Source organism: Schistocerca gregaria, chromosome 10 (genome assembly GCF_023897955.1).
Source record: "Schistocerca gregaria isolate iqSchGreg1 chromosome 10, iqSchGreg1.2, whole genome shotgun sequence".
Taxonomy (NCBI): domain Eukaryota; kingdom Metazoa; phylum Arthropoda; class Insecta; order Orthoptera; family Acrididae; genus Schistocerca; species Schistocerca gregaria.
This window is the reverse complement of record NC_064929.1, coordinates 32,176,678-32,185,052: the sequence shown is the minus strand read 5'-3', so window position 1 is coordinate 32,185,052 and position 8,375 is coordinate 32,176,678. Positions and strand designations below refer to the sequence as shown.

Here is an 8,375-nt window from a genome sequence, read left to right as displayed (position 1 = left end):
GTGACTGAATGCGGAGCCCGCGTACAGGTTAAAACATTGCGGCGGGCAAATAAGATGGACGTCTTCACTTTGATATCTGAAAGACCCAATCCTCCAAGCTTCCGAGGCCTGGCCACAACTTCATACCGGACACGGAAGACATGGCGGCGCCACAGAAATCGACTAGACAGCTGTTTCAGCCTGCGGGCCATCATCGCGGGAAGCGGGAAGACCTGCGCAACGTAGTATATTTTACTGAAGACATAGGTCTCTAAAACCCGTGCCTTGTGAAGGAGGCTAAGGGAACGGCGGTCATGTTCAAGGATCGCCCCGTGAACACGACTCGTAACCTCACGCCAATTTAGTGCCGCCATTTTGATCGGATTACGATCCACTATGATCCCCAAGGTCTTATGGCGATCGACAACCGTCGCCCAAGGAATGACGACATGATCAAAGCCTCTCAACGGCAGGAACGTGCATTTGCGATCATTAATGCGAGCACCAGCAAGACCACAATATGAATCCAAGGTATCCTTAAGCCGCGGTATGTCCTCGGCATGTCGTACTAAAACCATGACGTCATCGGCGTATGCACGGACTGCAAAAATTTCCCCCAATATATTCCAGCCACGTAAGTGCATGGTGAGATGGCGAAGTAAGGGCTCTAAGGATAGAACAAAAAGTGACATGGATAAGGGGCTTCCCTGGGGTAACCCCCGTCTGATCGATATCCGGGGGGTAGGGTGACCGTTCACAATCACCGAGACACTGATACCGGTAAAAAGATTAGTTAAGACTTGTCGAGCATCATTATTAAAGCCGACAGCGGTGAGCACTCTCGATAAAAAATCATGGCTGACGCGATCGAACGCTTTTTGGAAATCAAGAAAAAGCAAAGCCCCTGGGATATTAGCGGCAGCCGCCACCGAGATTACATCGCGACATTCGAGAACGGAAGTCAGTATCGTGCGTCCAGGCACACGGCTTTGGTGGGCGGCAATAATGGTATCGAGCAGCTTAGAGAGACGGATATTAATTGCTCGAGCGACAAGTTTATAATCAAAGTTAAGGAGAGTAATAGGACGGAGGGAATCAATTGCAGGTCGACCTGTGGATTTCGGGAGGAGGACCATTCTGCCTTCCTGAAAAGGAACAGGAAGTGAGACTCCCCGCATCACTTCATTTACCATTGACGTTAAGGTGTCACCAATGAGCGGCAAAAATTGAACATAGAACTCCTTAGGAATACCATCTAATCCAGGCGACTTGCGGGACTGCGATCCTCCAACAACATCATTTATGTCATCCTTCTGAAAGGGACGCAGAAAGGCGTCGTTTAATTGAGGAGTGACGACGCGAGGCAGCAAGGAGGTAAAGTCGTCAAGAGAGGTTTCTGCCGGGACATGAGTATCGTACAGATCAGTAAAATAGGTGTAAACGAAGTCAGAAATGTCACGGTGAGAGGTGAACACGCGGCCGTCAGCGGTTGTGAGGGAGGCAAGGCACCCACGTTTCCGGCGCGACCGTAAACGGACTAGATGGTAGAGTGACGTCAGTTCCTCTTGTAGAAGGGAACGTGGTTGAGACCTCGTCCGCAGGCCCTCCATTTGAATGCGTTTGAGCTGCAGCAATTTGGCTTTGATGCGCTGTATATCAGTAACCCGGAGGGGAGCATGCGTAGCACTATCGTACAGTTGACGTAAGACAGAATAGTAAAATTCTTGCGTTCGTCGATCTTCTGCCACCTTCGCAGCCCCAAAACGCATGAGAGCCCTACGGATGTGTGGTTTTGCATACAGTGTCCACCATGCCACGATAGACGGGTACCGGTCCATAGTACGAGAACAACGAGTCCAAATGTCCTCCATGACGATACCAAGGGTTGTATCTTGCAAATACGCGATATTGAGCATCCAAGGAGGACGAAACAATTTTACCGGTTGTCGCTCGTAATTAAACGTAACGGCTACAGCGCAATGATCAGTAAAACAGGCTGGTATCACATCAACAGCCAGAAGTTGCCCACATAAGGAATCGGAAAGGTAAAAGCGATCGAGGCGACTGCTAGACGTGGGAGTAAAGTAGGTATGTCGTACAAGTGTAGGATAGCGAGAAACCCACACGTCACGCAGGTGCAAGGAGCGCACAAGGTCGTCGAGTTCTTCACTGAAATTAAAATTAGGAGACTGATCTACCGGCCGTAGAACACAATTGAAGTCCCCACCTAAAATTATCTTTGTCGGGGATTTACGAAGCAGGTAAATGACTTCTTCTTATTAGAAACTCGAGCGTGCGGTAGTACAACCCGAACCAGAAGGGGCATAAAGAAGCAGTAAACTGAGATCATAAAACGTGTACCCGATCCTCCTTCCACTGTCGAGTACTTCGAAATTCATCAACGGAATGCCTTCTCTATAAAACAAGGCAGTGCCCGTAGAAAGTTCGGAAGCGACATTAAAAAACGTCGAGAACCCAGGAATGGAAAACTGGTCGAATAGGACCTCCTGTAAAAAAACAACATCTGCCCCAGACTGATAGATAAACTGTCGCAAAGCGGCGAGCCGAAGCTCAGAACATATTCTGTTAATATTCAGAGTAAGAAATGTATATGCTTGTATGGAACTTCAACCTAGAAAGAAAAACAAAGATCGGTAGAGAGCCGTCAGCTGACGGAGCAGCATACAAGTAATCATACCAGAAACACGCGCTGAACCACAGAGAGAAAAACTACGAAACAGAACCCTCATCTTCCAACTGCTTTTTCTTCGGCCGTGACGCGGCTCTCCGTGGCTGTTTACGGATTCGACTGCGGCTCCGCGGTGCCGACGCTGCAGCGTTCGGCTGCGTAGGAGCGTCATGTAGACATTCCGTGTCAGATTGCAAGAGAGAGGCCTCTACATCCCACTCGTCCGCAGACATGGGTTCACGGTGGGACAGTTGGTGAATAACAACGGGATCCACTGGCTCTGGAGAATCAATCAGTTGTTTGATGGGAGGAGGCTGTGACCCAGAGGGGGCGACAGAAATTCCAGAAGGGGGTTGCGAAACAGAGTCAATAGGAGAAGTGTCAGAGAGCACCGGAGAAGACACGTGGCAACCAGAAGCAGGTTCCGTCACGGGCGTCTCCGAAGAGGCTGCCGCGGTAGCAGGAACAACGTCAGATAAGGTGTCAGGGAGGTTCTGCAAAGGCGTGATAGCACCTGTGGCTTCCTCATCCACGATTTCCGACTGAGAAAGAGAGTCCTTTACCGGAGGCCCATCGGAAGGGCGAGCCAATAAGGAAGATTCATCAGCCGCATCATCCTGTGTTCGCCGACGCTTGTTGTGAGAAATCAGCGCGGGAACATCGGAATTAAGGGCAGCAACCTCCCTACTCAAGGACAACGGGGGAAAATCACGGCCGTTGTCGGGCAACGGATCACTGCGTCCCTCAGTAACAGTGAGCGATTCAGTCCGAGATCCTTGCGGGAGAAGATCAGCTAAATTCAATTTTTTACGCTGTTCATATGTAGGTTTTAATACCACCACACGCCGCGGACAATTAGTACGGAAATGACCAGTTTCATTACAATAATAACATGTTCCTTCCTGGCCACTGTACGTGATATGGACCCTATAACCACATACCTGTAGGTGAGAAGGAATAGGTTTTTTGACCACCATTTCCACCGACCGAATACCACTATATACCTGTAAGCGGTGCTGAGCAGACCAGCGTTCCTTTCGAATATGGCGTACGTTCCCATAAGGAAGCAAAACGGACTTCAGAAAAGAGTCGTCAACCTCGGGCGGAAGGTTAAATACCCGAACATTCGTATATATCACTTCTGCATTTTCCAAGAGAAACATACTAGTGGAACCATCACGGTGCGTAAAGGGTACCTGAGAACCATGACGAGAAAGTAGCCAATCAACCTGGAGCGGGTCAAGAAACTTAACAAAAAACACATATAATTCGCTGTCGAAATATGCGGTATGCACCTGATCAGTAGTGACCTTAACTGTATCGACTAACCAGTCATGTATCTCCAAAGAACTGGGCTGGACGTGACGCGTGGATTTGTCAAAGGTAAAACTGACTGTACCTGTACGCGGAACTTTCGTGGGAACCATGGTGGACATCACGGCGAGAGACGACGCCGCGACAGGAAGGGCCGCACGAACACCAAACACCAGCCGACAACCAGCGATGCGACGCGCACGGAGACCAACACGGCACTAAACTGACAGGAGGAAAACACGCTGCGCTACGGTAGAGGCGGAACTAAGAGCACGACCTAGTCGCCCGACGCGCGAAGCGAGAAATCTAAAAATTGCCCATCCCTTGTGGGGATCGAACCCACGACACTAGGCCACACGGTCACTGACGACCTAGTATAACTTATATACGACTCATCTCGAAACGCTCACACCCCCTGAGGAATTGTGTTTTCGTTCCACACAGCCGCTGCCCCTTACTCTTTCCCACCCATTCGTTACATTCAACCTCTTACGAGACCGACCAAACATAGACAGGAAAACAAGACCACACACTTTGCGCATTCGGAATCGATGGCAGGGTGTCCATCACCGCATTTGCTACGATGGCCATTTGCTACTTCTGCAGAAGCGGCGGCGACGACGACGACGACGACGACGACGACGACCGCGAGAGGCTCAGTGATTTGTGAGAAATACATCTACAAAATGTAATTCAGACTGCCTCGTCCCACCTTATTCCGTACCGCTTTGGCAAATGCTTTATCTGCGCCATTCGCCTTAATCACATCTGAGAGTAATTCTAAATAAAACGCCTGTCGCTAATTGTTCGTCATCACAGATACTGTTTGCGTATACCACTGAGCTAAACAGGCGCGGCCTAGCGGAACTTTTGCGTACTTCGTCCGTACGGTCGTCTGAATCATCAGACTTCAGCTGACTATACTTCATATTTTCGACTAATATTTGCAGCTATGGCGACCCATTACTGCTTGGCCACACATCTGACACGTAGCCGATGTTCTCTCCAAACAAAACCACCTGCACTTCAGAACATGACTTTCACACATGTCTACAAAATCACCTTCACCTTCAAATACAGTTTCTTGCGACTGATGGAGACGTAGGCAAATTTTAAAGTTGCTATTTCCATTACATCACGTTAATCAGAAAATCGGTAATTTACATCTGCAGCGGAAAAAAGTTCCTTTCCGCCCAGCGTAGGGCTCTAACCCACGACCCTGTGAATAAGAGTCTCATGCTCTACCGACTGAGCTAGCCGTGCTGCATCGTTGGATACCAGCTGGGTAGCAGATCACACTGTACTCGTTTGGGTTGGGTGGTCCCATTCAGAATCTCTCCATGCTGCCTAATGTTTTCCTAACGTCACACTCGTCACGTACTTCACTTTTATTTCATAATCATTTCTGAGAGGTAAAGGAATTGCATGACAATCTGCAGAGCTAGCGGCGTCAAAATTAACACACATACTTGATGTGACTCAAAAGCCGAACGAGTTACTTTCCGACGTTGTTTTAGATGTGCAAGAGCCAGTCAAAACTCGCGGTGAGGGCACTCTGCCGACCATTTCGCTAGTTAACACCGGTCTTGTTGTGTGTGTTTCAGGCTCAAGACCATCTCCAAGCAAAGAATGGTCAACACCAACATTCAGACGGTTTCGTACTGCTCAATTGGTACATTAAAACGGTATGTTTCTTTATTCAGAACTGGAAAAACACGACCGTGACATGATTCGAACCTGCAATCTTCGGATCCGAAGTCCGACGCCTTATCCATTTTTTTTCTTTTTTTTGCGCCAAATTTTTTTTTAATTTGTTTATTATTATTTTTTTTTTTTATCGGGCCTCCTTCCTCCCCTACAGCCCGTCCTTCCGCTCGCCATTTGTGCCTTCTTCGGCTAGCTTCTGTGCTATGTTTGGTCCATATGAGATAGGTGAGTGACGAAGTAAATGTATACAAGTAAATAAAATCCCTTCTTTTGGGGTTATGGAAATCAAATAGTTCTGTTACATTCTTCCATCGTTGTGTGGGAGCGATTTTTATAGGAGAGCCAGGCTTACTTCAGCCTGATGGCTTCTCATGTGTGTGTCAGCAACCTATTAGTGCTGTGACACGAGGGCGAAGGATAAACGAAATAGCCACCTTGTTGGCGTAAAATGAATGAGAAGCTAAATAGATAATTAGATAATGTCATAAAGGGAAAAAAAAGGAATCTTGAGGTTCAACTACATGTCGTTTGATCGTTCTTCAGCTCTGTCGGTGAGACAATGTTCGGTTCAAAAAATTTGCGTAGTTGTCTTTGTATTTCATTTGTCGTTCGAGCTTTTGATGTTCTGTCATCAGGTACATCCAATAATCTGCTTCACTTTTCGTCATAGCCGTTGAGATGTAATGGACTGTCAGTCCTTTGAGCCAGTTGGCTGACCTTCTTTTAGTGTTAGGATATGGCACGTCATCAGGCAGAAGGACGTGTGTCGGTGAAATTGTGTTAGGTGACGTACGTAGCACATGTGCTAGTTTTTGCCTGAAGAGATTCCACACGTCTTTCACATCTTCACAGACGAAGCGATGTTCTGCAGTGTCGACGACATTGCAGCTGGAACAGTTTGGTTTGTGTGCCAGACGTATCGCGTGCAGTTTGGAGTTGGTTGGGATTTTTCTATTGACTGCGAGGTACCGCGTCGATCGCACATTGGATGGTAGATGGGGGTCAGATATGTTGTCCCATATGTTTTTCCAATTATAATGTCGAAACTTGTTTTCTATTCTATTGCGCAATTTTCCTTCCAGCAAGGTGTTGTAAACCTCCTTAACCCGATATATGTCCTTCTCCGGTATTCTATGGCGTACATAGCTGTATTCCACCAGAAAGTGTTTATAGTGGTACAGCTCGTGGGAGATGTGATGCACATCGATTGGTGGATCTCTGCTGACTGGGGTGATTTCACGTAAGAGGTGAGCCACTAAGGTCCGCGGTGATCGTTGCCACTGTTTATAAGTTTTGCTAACGTATAGCGCTTGCGCTTTAAGGTAGATGTCTGTCAGTTGTAGCCCTCCATTGCGTGTCGGTAGCGTCAAGGTATCATATGAAACCTTAAATATCTGACCTCTGCTGACAAAATAACCAAGCGCTGCTTGCATTTGGTGTGCAATGGTTCGTGGCAGAGGCAGCACTTGAGCAACATAGTTGACTTTGGAAGTGATGTATGTATTGGCCAGTTGCACTTTTTGTATTACGTTTAAATTACGCAAGCTGTGTTGTTTTATGCTTGCCCGTAAGGTGGCAAGTAATTTTCGATAATTGAGAGCGGCCGTGCGGCGGATATTACTCGTATATTCTATTCCAAGGCATTTGATTTTTTCCACAGTGTTGATACTTCCAGCGGCTCTGATTTCTATACCCCGACCAAGATTCATAATACCAGATTTATTGCGGTTGAGTTTAGCTCCTGACGCCATTTCGTAGGTCGCCACAACTTCAAGTACTGTTTCCACCTCTCTTTCGTCAGTCACAAGTACCCCTACATCGTCCGCGTAGGCTTGACATATGATCTTCTGTCCGTGTATATGTAATCCACGGAGTTGCCGAGTCAGAGATACTAAGAGAGGTTCAAGCGCAATAGCGAAAAGCGTCATGGACATTGGGCAACCTTGTCTTACCGAACTCTGAATATTGATCGGGTGACTGAGTTGTCCGTTGACACTGATTCTTGACGTGCTATTCGTCAGTATGTTTTTCACGGAGGCTATAATTTTCTGGGGGAAGTGCATGGATGTCATACACCGGAGCAGGTACGAATGATTAACTTTATCAAAAGCTTTTTCAAGGTCAAGCGACATCAGAGCACAGCGAATGTTGCAGGCTTCCGATATCGCTATAATGTCTCTGTAGTCGCATAAGGTCTGAAATATCGTTCTGTCCTTTCCCACACTTGTCTGGTAGGCTCCTGTCACTGTGCGAATAACAGAATTGAACCTTTGCATCATGATACGGGCGAAGATTTTATAATCACTATTGAGAAGTGTTATGGGTCGAAGATTCTCCACGGGTTTGCCTCCTGGTGTTTTGGGGACTAAGACCACTGTACCTTCACAGAATTCCTTCGGAAGGTCAGTGTCCGCATTTAGTATTTCATTGCATACGAGTGTCAATTTAGCAATTATTTGTTCGCGAAAAGTTTGATAAAATTCAGCGGGTAGCCCATCTGGTCCAGGTGATTTGTTCTTTGGGCTCTTCGAGATGGCATCTTCGACGTCTTCGTCCGTTATTCTCGCTGCGAGCACATCAGCTTCTTCTGGAGTGAGTCGCTCTGTCGTCCTAGCAGTGAGAGCTTGCTGCGCCGTTTCATCTGTCTGTGTATTGGCCAGCAATTCACTAAAGTGTCGATGGATCT

General features: G+C 47.4%; 1 non-coding gene across 1 annotated transcript; it reads right to left on the bottom strand.

The window, feature by feature from the left end:
• Positions 1-5,172: 5,172 nt before the first annotated feature.
• Positions 5,173-5,245, bottom strand: Trnak-cuu (transfer RNA lysine (anticodon CUU)). The gene has a single exon. It is a non-coding gene; the product is annotated as a tRNA-Lys (tRNA).
• Between the last annotated feature and the right edge of the window lie 3,130 nt (positions 5,246-8,375).